The following is an 18,136-nucleotide window of genomic DNA, read 5'->3' as shown; positions in this document are numbered from 1 at the left end:
CCGAGGGAAGAGCAGACTGACCCCACTCTGTCAATGTAAAACACACAGGGAAGAGCAGACTGACCCCATTTAGTCAATGTAACGCAACCAGGGAAGAGCAGACTGACCCCACTCTGTCAATGTAACACACACAAAGAAGAGCAGACTGACCCCACCCAGTCAAGGTAACATACCCAGGGAAGATCAGACTGACACCAATCTGTCAATGAAACACACCCAGGGAGGGGCAAACTGACCCCACTCTGTCAATTTAACACAGTCAGGGAAGAGCAGACTGAATCCACACTGTCAATGTAACACACCCCGGGAAGAGCAGACTGAACCCACTCTGTCAATGTAACACACCCAGGGAAGAGAAGACTGAACCCAATCTGTCGATGTAACACATTCAGGGAAGAGCAGACTGACCCCACTCTGTCAATGTAACAGACTCAGGGAAGAACAGACTGACCACACTCAGTCAATGTAACACACCCAGGGAAGAGCAGACTGACCCCACTCTGTCAATGTAACCCACCCAGGGAAGAGCAGACTGACCCCACTGTGTGAATGTAAAACACCCAGGGAAGAGCAGACTGACCCCACTCAGTCAACGTAACCCACCCAGGGAAGACCAGACTGAACCCACTCTGTCAACGTAACCCACGCAGGGAAGAGCAGACTGACCCCACTCTGTCAATGTAACACACCCAGGGAAGAGCAGACTGACAGATCTCTGTCAATGTAACACACCGTGGGAAGAGCAGACGGACCCCACTCTTAAAATGAAACCCACCCAGGGAAGAGCAGACTGACCCCACTCTGTCAATGTAACACACCGAGGACAGAGCAGACTGACCCCACTCTGTCAATGTAGAACACCCAGGGAAGAGGAGACTAACAGATCTCTATCAATGTAACACACTGAGGGAAGAGCAGACTGACCCAACTCTTAAAATGAAACCCACCCAGGGAAGAGCAGACTGACCCCACTCTGTCAATGTAACACACCCAGGGAAGGGCAGACTGACCCCACTCTGTCAATGTAACACAACCAGGGAAGAACAGACTGACCCCACTCTGTCAAAATGTAACACACCCAGGGAAGAGCTGACTGACCACACTCTGTCAATGTAACACATCCAGGGAAGAGCAGACTGACCCCACTCTGTCAATATAACACAGCCAGGGAAGAGCAGACTGACACCACTCAGTCAACGTAACATACTCAGGGAAGATCAGACTGACTCAACACTATCAATGTAACACACCCAGGGGGGAGCAGACTGACCCCACTCTGTCAATGTAACACACCCAAGGAAGTGCAGAACCACCCCACTCTTTCAAAGTAACCCACCAAGGAAAGAGCAGACTGACCCTACTCGGTCAATGTAACACACCCAGGGAATACCAGACTGAACCCACTCTGTCAATGTCACACACCCAGGAAATAGCACACGGACCTCACTCTGACAAACTGACTCACACAGTCAGAAGCAGAATGACCCCACTCTGTCAATATAACACACAAAGCGAAGAGCAGACTGACCCCACTCTGTCAATGTAACACACCCAAGGAAGAGCAGACTGACCCCAAACTGTCATTGGAACACACCCAGGAGAGAGCAGACTGACCCCACTCTGTCAATATAACACACCCAGGGAATAGCAGACTCACCCCACTCTGTCAATATAACACACCCGGGGAAGAGCTGACTGACACCACTCTGTCAATGTAACACACCCAGGGAAGAGCAGACAGACCCCACTCTGTCATTGGAACACACCCAGGGAAGAGTAGACTGACCCCACTCTGTCAAAATAACACACCCAGGGAAGATAAGACTGACCCCATTCAGTCAATGTAACGCACCCAGGGAAGAGCAGACGGACCCCACTCTGTCAATGTAACACACCCAGGGAAGAACAGACTGACCCCATTTAGTCAATGTAACACACCCAAGAAAGAGCAGACTGAACCCACTCTGTCAATGTAAAACAACCAGGGAAGAGCAGACTGACTCAACTCTGTCAATGTAACACACATAAAGAAGAGCAGACTGACCCCACCCAGTCAATGTAACACACCCAGGAAAGAGCAGACTGACCCCACTCTGTCAACGTAACCCACCCAGGGAAGAGCAGACTGAACCCACTCTGTTAACGTAACCCACGCAGGGAAGAGCAGACTGACCCCACTCTGTCAATGTAACACAGACAAAGAAGAGCAGACTGACCCCACCCAGTCAATGTCACATACCCAGGGAAGAGCAGACTTACCCCAAACTGTCAATGAAACACACTAAGGGAGGGGCAAACTGACCCGACTCTGTCAATGTAACACAGCCAGGGAAGAGCAGACTGAACCCACTCTGTCAATGTAACACAACCAGGGAAAAGCAGACTGACCCCACCCAGTCAATGTAACATACCCAGGGAAGATCAGACTGACCCCAATCTGTCAATGAAGCAAACCCAGGGAGGGGCAAACTGACCCCACTCTGTCAATTTAACACAGCCAGGGAAGAGCAGACTGAATCCACACTGTCAAAATAACACACACCGGGAAAAGCAGACTGACCCCACTCTGTCAATGTAACACACCCAGGAGAGAGCAGACTGACCCCACTCTGTCAATATAACACACGCAGGGAAGAGCCGGCTGACCCCAATCTGTCAATATAACACACCCAGGGAAGAGCAGACTGACACCTCTCTGTCAAAGTAATACACCCAGGGAAGAGCAGACTGACCCCACTCTGTCATTGGAATACTCCCAGGGAAGAGCAGACTGACCCCACTCTTTCAATGTAACATACCCAGGAAAGAGCAGACTGACACCACTCTGTCAGTGTAACACACCGAGGGAAGAGCAGACTGACCCCACTCTGTCAATGTAAAACACACAGGGAAGAGCAGACTGACCCCATTTAGTCAATGTAACGCAACCAGGGAAGAGCAGACTGACCCCACTCTGTCAATGTAACACACACAAAGAAGAGCAGACTGACCCCACCCAGTCAAGGTAACATACCCAGGGAAGATCAGACTGACACCAATCTGTCAATGAAACACACCCAGGGAGGGGCAAACTGACCCCACTCTGTCAATTTAACACAGTCAGGGAAGAGCAGACTGAATCCACACTGTCAATGTAACACACCCCGGGAAGAGCAGACTGAACCCACTCTGTCAATGTAACACACCCAGGGAAGAGAAGACTGAACCCAATCTGTCGATGTAACACATTCAGGGAAGAGCAGACTGACCCCACTCTGTCAATGTAACAGACTCAGGGAAGAACAGACTGACCACACTCAGTCAATGTAACACACCCAGGGAAGAGCAGACTGACCCCACTCTGTCAATGTAACCCACCCAGGGAAGAGCAGACTGACCCCACTGTGTGAATGTAAAACACCCAGGGAAGAGCAGACTGACCCCACTCAGTCAACGTAACCCACCCAGGGAAGACCAGACTGAACCCACTCTGTCAACGTAACCCACGCAGGGAAGAGCAGACTGACCCCACTCTGTCAATGTAACACACCCAGGGAAGAGCAGACTGACAGATCTCTGTCAATGTAACACACCGTGGGAAGAGCAGACGGACCCCACTCTTAAAATGAAACCCACCCAGGGAAGAGCAGACTGACCCCACTCTGTCAATGTAACAAACCGAGGACAGAGCAGACTGACCCCACTCTGTCAATGTAGAACACCCAGGGAAGAGGAGACTAACAGATCTCTATCAATGTAACACACTGAGGGAAGAGCAGACTGACCCAACTCTTAAAATGAAACCCACCCAGGGAAGAGCAGACTGACCCCACTCTGTCAATGTAACACACCCAGGGAAGGGCAGACTGACCCCACTCTGTCAATGTAACACAACCAGGGAAGAACAGACTGACCCCACTCTGTCAAAATGTAACACACCCAGGGAAGAGCTGACTGACCACACTCTGTCAATGTAACACATCCAGGGAAGAGCAGACTGACCCCACTCTGTCAATATAACACAGCCAGGGAAGAGCAGACTGACACCACTCAGTCAACGTAACATACTCAGGGAAGATCAGACTGACTCAACACTATCAATGTAACACACCCAGGGGGGAGCAGACTGACCCCACTCTGTCAATGTAACACACCCAAGGAAGTGCAGAACCACCCCACTCTTTCAAAGTAACCCACCAAGGAAAGAGCAGACTGACCCTACTCGGTCAATGTAACACACCCAGGGAATACCAGACTGAACCCACTCTGTCAATGTCACACACCCAGGAAATAGCACACGGACCTCACTCTGACAAACTGACTCACACAGTCAGAAGCAGAATGACCCCACTCTGTCAATATAACACACAAAGCGAAGAGCAGACTGACCCCACTCTGTCAATGTAACACACCCAAGGAAGAGCAGACTGACCCCAAACTGTCATTGGAACACACCCAGGAGAGAGCAGACTGACCCCACTCTGTCAATATAACACACCCAGGGAATAGCAGACTCACCCCACTCTGTCAATATAACACACCCGGGGAAGAGCTGACTGACACCACTCTGTCAATGTAACACACCCAGGGAAGAGCAGACAGACCCCACTCTGTCATTGGAACACACCCAGGGAAGAGTAGACTGACCCCACTCTGTCAAAATAACACACCCAGGGAAGATAAGACTGACCCCATTCAGTCAATGTAACGCACCCAGGGAAGAGCAGACGGACCCCACTCTGTCAATGTAACACACCCAGGGAAGAACAGACTGACCCCATTTAGTCAATGTAACACACCCAAGAAAGAGCAGACTGAACCCACTCTGTCAATGTAAAACAACCAGGGAAGAGCAGACTGACTCAACTCTGTCAATGTAACACACATAAAGAAGAGCAGACTGACCCCACCCAGTCAATGTAACACACCCAGGAAAGAGCAGACTGACCCCACTCTGTCAACGTAACCCACCCAGGGAAGAGCAGACTGAACCCACTCTGTCAACGTAACCCACGCAGGGAAGAGCAGACTGACCCCACTCTGTCAATGTAACACAGACAAAGAAGAGCAGACTGACCCCACCCAGTCAATGTCACATACCCAGGGAAGAGCAGACTTACCCCAAACTGTCAATGAAACACACTAAGGGAGGGGCAAACTGACCCGACTCTGTCAATGTAACACAGCCAGGGAAGAGCAGACTGAACCCACTCTGTCAATGTAACACAACCAGGGAAAAGCAGACTGACCCCACCCAGTCAATGTAACATACCCAGGGAAGATCAGACTGACCCCAATCTGTCAATGAAGCAAACCCAGGGAGGGGCAAACTGACCCCACTCTGTCAATTTAACACAGCCAGGGAAGAGCAGACTGAATCCACACTGTCAAAATAACACACACCGGGAAAAGCAGACTGACCCCACTCTGTCAATGTAACACACCCAGGAGAGAGCAGACTGACCCCACTCTGTCAATATAACACACGCAGGGAAGAGCCGGCTGACCCCAATCTGTCAATATAACACACCCAGGGAAGAGCAGACTGACACCTCTCTGTCAAAGTAATACACCCAGGGAAGAGCAGACTGACCCCACTCTGTCATTGGAATACTCCCAGGGAAGAGCAGACTGACCCCACTCTTTCAATGTAACATACCCAGGAAAGAGCAGACTGACACCACTCTGTCAGTGTAACACACCGAGGGAAGAGCAGACTGACCCCACTCTGTCAATGTAAAACACACAGGGAAGAGCAGACTGACCCCATTTAGTCAATGTAACGCAACCAGGGAAGAGCAGACTGACCCCACTCTGTCAATGTAACACACACAAAGAAGAGCAGACTGACCCCACCCAGTCAAGGTAACATACCCAGGGAAGATCAGACTGACACCAATCTGTCAATGAAACACACCCAGGGAGGGGCAAACTGACCCCACTCTGTCAATTTAACACAGTCAGGGAAGAGCAGACTGAATCCACACTGTCAATGTAACACACCCCGGGAAGAGCAGACTGAACCCACTCTGTCAATGTAACACACCCAGGGAAGAGAAGACTGAACCCAATCTGTCGATGTAACACATTCAGGGAAGAGCAGACTGACCCCACTCTGTCAATGTAACAGACTCAGGGAAGAACAGACTGACCACACTCAGTCAATGTAACACACCCAGGGAAGAGCAGACTGACCCCACTCTGTCAATGTAACCCACCCAGGGAAGAGCAGACTGACCCCACTGTGTGAATGTAAAACACCCAGGGAAGAGCAGACTGACCCCACTCAGTCAACGTAACCCACCCAGGGAAGACCAGACTGAACCCACTCTGTCAACGTAACCCACGCAGGGAAGAGCAGACTGACCCCACTCTGTCAATGTAACACACCCATGGAAGAGCAGACTGACAGATCTCTGTCAATGTAACACACCGTGGGAAGAGCAGACGGACCCCACTCTTAAAATGAAACCCACCCAGGGAAGAGCAGACTGACCCCACTCTGTCAATGTAACACACGCAGGAAAGAGCAGACTGACCCCACTCTGTCAATGTAACACACCGAGGACAGAGCAGACTGACGCCACTCTGTCAATGTAGAACACCCAGGGAAGAGGAGACTGACAGATCTCTGTCAATGTAACACACTGAGGGAAGAGCAGACTGACCCCACTCTTAAAATGAAACCCACCCAGGGAAGAGCAGACTGACCCAACTTTGTCAATGTAACACACCCAGGGAAGAGCAGACTGACCCAACATTGTCAATATAACACACCCAGGGAAGAGCAGACTGTCCCCACTCTGTCAATGTAACACAACCAGGGAAGATCAGACAGACCCCACTCTGTCAATGTAACACACCCAGGGAAGAGCAGACTGACCCCACTCTGTCAATGTAACCCACGCAGGGAAGAGCAGACTGACCCCACTGTGTGAATGTAAAACACCCAGGGAAGAGCAGACTGACCCCACTCAGTCAACGTAACCCACCCAGGGAAGAGCAGACTGAACCCACTCTGTCAACGTAACCCACGCAGGGAAGAGCAGACTGACCCCACTCTGTCAATGTAACACACCCAGGGAAGAGCAGACTGACAGATCTCTGTCAATGTAACACACTGAGGGAAGAGCAGACTGACCCCACTCTTAAAATGAAACCCACCCAGGGAAGAGCAGACTGACCCAACTTTGTCAATGCAACACCCCCAGGGAAGAGCAGACTGACCCAACTTTGTCAATATAACACACCCAGGGAAGAGCAGACTGTCCCCACTCTGTCAATGTAACACAACCAGGGAAGATCAGACAGACCCCACTCTGTCAATGTAACACACCCAGGGAAGAGCAGACTGACCCCACTCTGTCAATGTAACACAACCAGGGAAGAACAGACTGACCCCACTCTGTCAAAATGTAACACACCCAGGGAAGAGCAGACTGACCACACTCTGTCAATGTAACACATCCAGGGAAGAGCAGACTGACCCCACTCTGTCAATATAACACAGCCAGGGAAGAGCAGACTGACACCACTCAGTCAACGTAACATACTCACGGAAGATCAGACTGACCCAACACTATCAATGTAACACACCCAGGGGGGAGCAGACTGACAACACTCTGTCAATGTAACACACCCAAGGAAGTGCAGAACCACCCCACTCTTTCAAAGTAACCCACCGAGGAAAGAGCAGACTGACCCCACTCGGTCAATGTAACACACCCAGGGAATACCAGACTGAACCCACTCTGTCAATGTAACACACCCAGGAAATAGCACATGGACCTCACTCTGACAAACTGACTCACGCAGTCAGAAGCAGAATCACCCCACTCTGTCAATGTAACCCACCCAGGGAAGAACAGACTGACCCCACACTGTCAATGTAACACACCCAGGGAAGAGCAGACTGACCTCACACTGTCATTGTATCACACCCAGGGAAGATCAGACTGACCCCACTCTTTCAATGTAACACACCCAGGGAAGAGCAGACTGACCACACTCTGTCAATGTAACATACCCAGGGAAGAGCAGACTGACCACACTCTGTCAATGTACCAGACCCAGGGAACAGCAGACTGACCCGACTCGGTCAATGTACCACACCCAGTGAAAAGCAGACTGACCCGACTCTGGCAGTGTAACACACCCATGGAAGAGCAGACTGACCCCACTCTGTCAATGTAACACACCCAGTGAATAGCAGACTGACCTCACTCTGTCAATGTAAAACACCCAGGGAAGAACAGACTGAACCCTCTCTGTCAATATAACACACCCAGAGAAGATCAGATTGACCCCACCCTATAAATGTAACATACCCAGGGAAGAGCAGACTAAGCGCAATCTGTCAATGTAACACACCCAGGGATGGGCAGACTGACCGCAATCTGTCAATGTCACACACCCAGTGAACAGCAGACTGACCTCACTCTGTCAATGTCACACACCCAGGGAAGAACAGACTGAACGCACTCTGTCAATATAACACACCAAGAGAAGATCAGATTGACCCCACTCTATCAATATAACACACGCAGGGAAGAGCAGACTGACCACACTCTATCAAAGCAACACACCCAGGGAAGAATAGACAGACCCCACTCTGTCAATGTAAGCCACCAGGGAAGAGTATACTGACCTCATACTGTCAATGTAACACACCCAGGGAAGAGCAGACTGACCTCACGCTGTCAATGTAACAGACCCAGGGAAGAGCAGACTGACCCCACTCTGTCAATGTAACACACCCAGGGAAGAGCAGACTGACCCCACTCTGTCAATGTAACACACCCAAGGAAGAGCAGACTGACCCGAATCTATCAATGTAACACAACCAGGGAAGACCAGACTGACCCCACTCTGTTAATTTAACCCTCCCAGGGAAGAGCAGACTGACCTCACTCTGTCAATGTAACACACCCAGGGAAGAACAGACTGACCCCACTCTGTCAAAGTAACACACCCAGGGAAGAGCAGACTGACCCCATTCAGTCAAAGTAACGCACCCAGGGAAGAGCAGACTGACCCCAATCTGTCAATGTAACAGACCCAGGGAAGAGCAGACTGACCTCACACTCTCAATGTAACACACCCAGGAAAGAGCAGACTGAACCCACTCTGTCAATATAACACACCAGGGAAGATCAGACTGACCCCACTCTGTCAATGTAACAGACCCAGGGAAGAGCAGACTGACCTCACACTGTCAATGTAACACACCCAGGGAAGAGCAGACTGACCCCACTCTGCCAATGTACCACACCCAGTGAAGAGCAGACTGACCCGACTCTGGCAGTGTAACACACCCATGGAAGACCAGATTGACCCCACTCTGTCAATGTAACACACCCAGTGAATAGCAGACTGACCTCACTCTGTCAATGTAAAACACCCAGGGAAGAACAGACTGAACCCACTCTGTCAATATAACACACCCAGAGAAGATCAGATTGACCCCACTCTATGAATGTAACATACCCAGGGAAGAGCAGACTGAGCGCAATCTGTTAATGTAACACACCCAGGGAAGAGCAGACTGACCCCACTCTGTCAATGTCACACACCCAGTGAAAAGCAGACTGACCTCACTCTGTCAATGTCACACACCCAGGGAAGAACAGACTGAACGCACTCTATCAAAGTAACACACCCAGGGAAGAATAGACAAACACCACTCTGTCAATGTAAGCCACCAGGGAAGAGTATACTGACCTCATACTGTCAATGTAACGCACCCAGGGAAGAGCAGACTGACCTCACACTGTCAATGTAACAGACCCAGGGAAGAGCAGACTGACACCACTCTGTCAATGTAACACACCCAGGGAAGAGCAGACTGACCCCACTCAGTCAATGTAACACAACCAGGGAAGACCAGACTGACCCCACTCTGTCAATGTAACCCTCCCAGGGAAGAGCAGACTGACCTCACTCTGTCAATGTAACACACCCAGGGAAGAGCAGACGGACCACACGCTGTCAATGAACCACACCCAGCGAACAGCAGACTGAACCGACTCTGTCAATGTAACACACCCAGTGAATAGCAGATTGACCTCACTCTCTCAATGTAACACACCCAGGGAAGAACAGACTGACCCCACTCTGTCAAAATGTAACACACCCAGGGAAGAGCAGACTGACCACACTCTGTCAATGTAACACATCCAGGGAAGAGCAGACTGACCCCACTCTGTCAATATAACACAGCCAGGGAAGAGCAGACTGACACCACTCAGTCAACGTAACATACTCACGGAAGATCAGACTGACCCAACACTATCAATGTAACACACCCAGGGGGGAGCAGACTGACAACACTCTGTCAATGTAACACACCCAAGGAAGTGCAGAACCACCCCACTCTTTCAAAGTAACCCACCGAGGAAAGAGCAGACTGACCCCACTCGGTCAATGTAACACACCCAGGGAATACCAGACTGAACCCACTCTGTCAATGTAACACACCCAGGAAATAGCACATGGACTTCACTCTGACAAACTGACTCACGCAGTCAGAAGCAGAATCACCCCACTCTGTCAATATAACACACCCAGCGAAGAGCAGACTGACCCCACTCTGTCAATGTAACCCACCCAGGGATGACCAGACTGACCCAACTCTGTCAATGTAACCCACCCAGGGAAGAACAGACTGACCCCACACTGTCAATGTAACACACCCAGGGAAGAGCAGACTGACCTCACACTGTCATTGTATCACACCCAGGGAAGATCAGACTGACCCCACTCTTTCAATGTAACACACCCAGGGAAGAGCAGACTGACCACACTCTGTCAATGTAACATACCCAGGGAAGAGCAGACTGACCACACTCTGTCAATGTACCAGACCCAGGGAACAGCAGACTGACCCGACTCGGTCAATGTACCACACCCAGTGAAAAGCAGACTGACCCGACTCTGGCAGTGTAACACACCCATGGAAGAGCAGACTGACCCCACTCTGTCAATGTAACACACCCAGTGAATAGCAGACTGACCTCACTCTGTCAATGTAAAACACCCAGGGAAGAACAGACTGAACCCTCTCTGTCAATATAACACACCCAGAGAAGATCAGATTGACCCCACCCTATAAATGTAACATACCCAGGGAAGAGCAGACTAAGCGCAATCTGTCAATGTAACACACCCAGGGATGGGCAGACTGACCGCAATCTGTCAATGTCACACACCCAGTGAACAGCAGACTGACCTCACTCTGTCAATGTCACACACCCAGGGAAGAACAGACTGAACGCACTCTGTCAATATAACACACCAAGAGAAGATCAGATTGACCCCACTCTATCAATATAACACACGCAGGGAAGAGCAGACTGACCACACTCTATCAAAGCAACACACCCAGGGAAGAATAGACAGACCCCACTCTGTCAATGTAAGCCACCAGGGAAGAGTATACTGACCTCATACTGTCAATGTAACACACCCAGGGAAGAGCAGACTGACCTCACGCTGTCAATGTAACAGACCCAGGGAAGAGCAGACTGACCCCACTCTGTCAATGTAACACACCCAGGGAAGAGCAGACTGACCCCACTCTGTCAATGTAACACACCCAAGGAAGAGCAGACTGACCCGAATCTATCAATGTAACACAACCAGGGAAGACCAGACTGACCCCACTCTGTTAATTTAACCCTCCCAGGGAAGAGCAGACTGACCTCACTCTGTCAATGTAACACACCCAGGGAAGAACAGACTGACCCCACTCTGTCAAAGTAACACACCCAGGGAAGAGCAGACTGACCCCATTCAGTCAAAGTAACGCACCCAGGGAAGAGCAGACTGACCCCAATCTGTCAATGTAACAGACCCAGGGAAGAGCAGACTGACCTCACACTCTCAATGTAACACACCCAGGAAAGAGCAGACTGAACCCACTCTGTCAATATAACACACCAGGGAAGATCAGACTGACCCCACTCTGTCAATGTAACAGACCCAGGGAAGAGCAGACTGACCTCACACTGTCAATGTAACACACCCAGGGAAGAGCAGACTGACCCCACTCTGCCAATGTACCACACCCAGTGAAGAGCAGACTGACCCGACTCTGGCAGTGTAACACACCCATGGAAGACCAGATTGACCCCACTCTGTCAATGTAACACACCCAGTGAATAGCAGACTGACCTCACTCTGTCAATGTAAAACACCCAGGGAAGAACAGACTGAACCCACTCTGTCAATATAACACACCCAGAGAAGATCAGATTGACCCCACTCTATGAATGTAACATACCCAGGGAAGAGCAGACTGAGCGCAATCTGTTAATGTAACACACCCAGGGAAGAGCAGACTGACCCCACTCTGTCAATGTCACACACCCAGTGAAAAGCAGACTGACCTCACTCTGTCAATGTCACACACCCAGGGAAGAACAGACTGAACGCACTCTATCAAAGTAACACACCCAGGGAAGAATAGACAAACACCACTCTGTCAATGTAAGCCACCAGGGAAGAGTATACTGACCTCATACTGTCAATGTAACGCACCCAGGGAAGAGCAGACTGACCTCACACTGTCAATGTAACAGACCCAGGGAAGAGCAGACTGACACCACTCTGTCAATGTAACACACCCAGGGAAGAGCAGACTGACCCCACTCTGTCAATGTAACACACCCAAGGAAGAGCAGACTGACCCGACTCTATCAATGTAACACAACCAGGGAAGACCAGACTGACCCCACTCTGTCAATGTAACCCTCCCAGGGAAGAGCAGACTGACCTCACTCTGTCAATGTAACACACCCAGGGAAGAGCAGACGGACCACACGCTGTCAATGAACCACACCCAGTGAACAGCAGACTGAACCGACTCTGTCAATGTAACACACCCAGTGAATAGCAGATTGACCTCACTCTCTCAATGTAACACACCCAGGGAAGAACAGACTGACCCCACTCTGTCAATTTAACACACCCAGTGAATAGCAGATTGACCTCACTCTCTCAATGTAACACACCCAGGGAAGAACAGACTGAACCCACTCTGTCAATATAACACACCCAGAGAAGATCAGATTGACCCCACTCTATCAATGTAACATACCAAGGGAAGAGCAGACTGACCGCAATCTGTCAATGTAACACAGCCAGGGAAGAGCAGACTGACGCCACTCTATCAATGTAATACACCCAGGGAAGAGCAGACTGACCCCACTCTGTCAATGTAACCCAGCCAGGGAAGGACAGACTGACCCCACTCTGTCAATGTAACACACCCAGGGAAGAGCAGACTAACCTCACTCTGTCAAAGTTACACACCCTGGGAAGGACACACTGACCTCACACTGTCAATATAGCACACACAGGGAAGACCAGACTGACCCCACTCTGTCATTGTCACACACCCAGGGAAGAGCAGACTGACCACACTCTGTCAATGTAACACACCCAGGAAAGAGCAGACTGACCACACTCTGTCAGTTTAACACACCCAGGGAAGACCAGACTGACCCCACTCTGTCAAAGTAACACATCCAGGGAAGAGCAGACTGACACCACTCAGTCAATGTAACATACTCAGTGTAGAGCAGCCTGACCCCACACTGTCAATGTAACACACCCAGGGGGAGCAGACCTACCCCACTATGTCAGTGTAACACACCCAAGGAAGTGCAGACTGACCCCACTCTGTCAATGTATCACACCCAGGGAAGACCAGACTGACCCCACTCTGTCAATGTAACACACCCAGGGAAGACCAGACTGACCCCACACTGTCACTGTAACACAACCAGGGTAGAGCTGACTGACCACACTCTGTCAATGTAACACATGCAGGGAAGAGCAGACAGACCCCACTCTGTCAATGCAACACACCCAAGGAAGTGCAGACTGACCCCACTCTTTCAAAGTAACCCACCGAGGAAAGAGCAGACTGACCCCATTCAGTCAAAGTAACGCACCCAGGGAAGAGCAGACTGACCCCAATCTGTCAATGTAACACACCCAGGGAAGAGCAGACTGACCCCATTCAGTCAAAGTAACGCACCCAGGGAAGAGCAGACTGACCCCAATCTGTCAATGTAACAGACCCAGGGAAGAGCAGACTGACCTCACACTGTCAATGTAACACACCCAGGGAAGAGCAGACTGAACCCACTCTGTCAATATAACACACCAGGGAAGATCAGACTGACCCCACTCTGTCAATGTAACAGAAACAGGGAAGAGCAGACTGACCTCACACTGTCAATGTAACACACCCAGGGAAGAGCAGACTGACCCCACTCTGTCAATGTACCACACCCAGTGAAGAGCAGACTGACCCGACTTTGGCAGTGTAACACACACATGGAAGACCAGACTAACCCCACTCTGTCAATGTAACACACCCAGTGAATAGCAGACTGACCTCACTCTGTCAATGTAAAACACCCAGGGAAGAACAGACTGAACCCACTCTGTCAATATAACACACCCAGAGAAGATCAGATTGACCCCACTCTATTAATGTAACATACCCAGGGAAGAGCGGACTGAGCGCAATCTGTTAATGTAACACACCCAGGGAAGAGCAGACTGACCCCACTCTGTCAAAGTCACACACCCAGTGAATAGCAGACTGACCTCACTCTGTCAATGTCACACACCCAGGGAAGAACAGACTGAACGCACTCAGAAAATATAACACACCCAGAGAAGATCAGATTGACCCCACTCTATCAATATAACATACTCAGTGAAGAGCAGACTGACCGCAATCTGTCAATATAACACACCCAGGGAAGAGCAGACTGACCACACTCTATCAAAGTAACACACCCAGGGAAGAATAGACAAACACCACTCTGTCAATGTAAGCCACCAAGGAAGAGTATACTGACCTCATACTGTCAATGTAACACACCCAGGGAAGAGCAGACTGAACTCACACTGTCAATGTAACAGACCCAGGGAAGAGCAGACTGACTTCACTCTGTCAATGTAACACGCTCAGGGAAGAACAGACTGACCCCACTCTGTCAGTGTAACACACCCAGGGAAGAGCAGACTGACCCCACTCTGTCAATGTAACCCTCCCAGGGAAGAGCAGACTGACTGCAATCTGTCAATGTAACACACCCAGGGAAGACCAGACTGACCCCACTCTGTCAATGTAACCCACCCAGGGAAGATCAGACTGACCTCATTCTGTCAATGTAACACACCCAGGGAAGAACACTCTGACCCCACTCAGTCATTGAATCACAACCAGCGAAGAGCAGACTGACCCCACTCTGTCATTGTAACCCACCCAGGGAAGACCAGACTGACCCCACTCTGTCAATGTAACCCACCCAGGTAAAAAAAAACAGACTGAACCGACACTGTCAATGTAACACACCCAGGGAAGAGCACACTGACCTCACTCGGTCAATTACCACACCCAGTGAATAGCAGACTGACCTCACTCTGTCAATGTAACACACTCAGGGAAGAACAGACTGACCCCACTCTGCCAGTGTAACACACCCAGGGAAGAGCAGACTGACCCCACTCTGTCAAGGTAACACACCCAGGGAAGAGCAGACTGACTGCAATCTGTCAATGTAACACACCCAGGGAAGACTAGACTGACCCCATTCTGTCAATGTAACACACCCATGGAAGAGCAGACTGACCCCACGCTGTCATTGTAACCCACCCAGGGAAGACCAGACTGACACCACTCTGTCAATGTAACCCACCCAGGGAAGATCAAACTGACCTCACTCTGTCAATGTAACACACCCAGGGAAGACTAGACTGACCCCATTCTGTCAATGTAACACACCCATGGAAGAGCAGACTGACCCCACTCTGTCATTGTAACCCACCCAGGGAAGACCAGACTGACCCCACTCTGTCAATGTAACCCACCCAGGTAAAAAAAAACAGACTGAACCCACACTGTCAATGTAACACACCCAGGGAAGAGCACACTGACCTCACTCGGTCAATTACCTCACCCAGTGAATAGCAGACTGACTTCACTCTGTCAATGTAACACACTCAGGGAAGAACAGACTGACCCCACTCTGTCAGTGTAACACACCCAGGGAAGAGCAGACTGACCCCACTCTGTCAATGTAACACACCCAGGGAAGAGCAGACTGACTGCAATCTGTCAATGTAACACACCCAGGGAAGACTAGACTGACCCCATTCTGTCAATGTAACACACCCATGGAAGAGCAGACTGACCCCACACTGTCATTGTAACCCACCCAGGGAAGACCAGACTGACACCACTCTGTCAATGTAACCCACCCAGGGAAGATCAGACTGACCTCACTCTGTCAATGTAACACACCCAGGGAAGAACACACTGAACCCACTCAGTCAATGAATCACAAACAGCGAAGAGCAGACTGACCCCACTCTGTCATTGTAACCCACCCAGGGAAGAGCACACTGACCCCACTCTGTCAATGTAACCCACCCAGGTAAAAAAAAACAGTCTGAACCCACACTGTCAATGTAACACACCCAGGGAAGAGCACACTGACCTCACTCGGTCAATTACCTCACCCAGTGAATAGCAGACTGACTTCACTCTGTCAATGTAACACACTCAGGGAAGAACAGACTGACCCCACTCTGTCAGTGTAACACACCCAGGGAAGAGCAGACTGACCCCACTCTGTCAATGTAACACACCCAGGGAAGAGCAGACTGACTGCAATCTGTCAATGTAACACACCCAGGGAAGACCAGACTGACCCCACTCAGTCAATGTTACACACCCAGGGAAGACTAGACTGACCCCACACTGTCAATGTAACACACCCAGGGAAGACCAGACTGACCCCACTCAGTCAATGTTACACACCCAGGGAAGACTAGACTGACCCCACAATGTCAATGTAACACACCCAGGTAAGAGCAGACAGACCCCACTCTGTCAGTGTAACGCACTCAGGGAAGAGCAGATTGACCCCACTCTGTCAATGTAACACACCCAGGGAAGACCAGACTGACCCCACTCTGTCAGTGTAACACACCCAGGGAACAGTAGACTGACCCGACTCGGTCAATGTACGACATCCAGTGAAGAGCAGACTGACCCGACTCTGTCAGTGTAACACACCCAGTGAATAGCAGACTGACCTCACTCTGTCAATGTACCAGACAGAGTGAACAGCAGACTGACCCGACTCGGTCAATGTACCACACACAGTGAAGAGCAGACTGACCCGACTCTGGCAGTGTAACACACCCATGGAAGAGCAGACTGACCCCCACTCTGTCAATGTAACACACCCAGTGAATAGCAGACTGACCTCACTCTTTCAATGTAACACACCCAGGGAAGAACAGACTGGACCCACTCTGTCAATATAACACACCCAGAGAAGATCAGATTGACCCCACTCTATCAATGTAACATACCCAGGGAAGATCAGATTGACCCGACTCGGTCAATATACCACACCCAGTGAAGAGCAGACTGACCCCACTCTGTCAATGTCACACACCCAGGGAAGAGCAGACTGACCACACTCTGTCAATGTAACACACCCAGGGAAGAGCAGACTGACCCGACTCTGGCAGTGTAACACACCCATGGAAGAGCAGACTGACCTCACTCTGTCAATGTCACACACCCAGGGAAGAACAGACTGACCCCACTCTGTCAATGTAACACACCCAGTGAATAGCAGACTGACCTCACTCTGTCAATGTCACACACCCAGGGAAGAACAGACTGAACGCACTCTGTCAATATAACACACCCAGAGAAGATCAGATTGACCCGACTCGGTCAATATACCACACCCAGTGAAGAGCAGACTGACCCCACTCTGTCAATGTCACACACCCAGGGAAGAGCAGACTGACCACACTCTGTCAATGTAACACACACAAGGAAGAGCAGACTGACCCCACTCTGTCAATGTCACACACCCAGGGAAGAGCAGACTGACCACACTCTGTCAATGTAACACACCCAGGAAAGAGCAGACTGACCACACTCTGTCAATGTAACACACCCAGGGAAGACACGACTGTCCCCACTCTGTCAATGTAACACACCCAGGGAAGAGCAGTACGACCCCACTCAGTCAATGTAACACACCCATGGAAGAGCAGACTGACCCCACTCTGTCAATGAACCACACCCAGTGAATAGCAGACTGACCCG

This window comes from Chiloscyllium punctatum, chromosome 31 (genome assembly GCF_047496795.1).
Source record: "Chiloscyllium punctatum isolate Juve2018m chromosome 31, sChiPun1.3, whole genome shotgun sequence".
In the NCBI taxonomy this organism is placed as follows: Eukaryota; Metazoa; Chordata; class Chondrichthyes; order Orectolobiformes; family Hemiscylliidae; genus Chiloscyllium; species Chiloscyllium punctatum.
The sequence above is the reverse complement of the archived record's forward strand: the minus strand, read 5'-3'. Positions refer to the sequence as shown.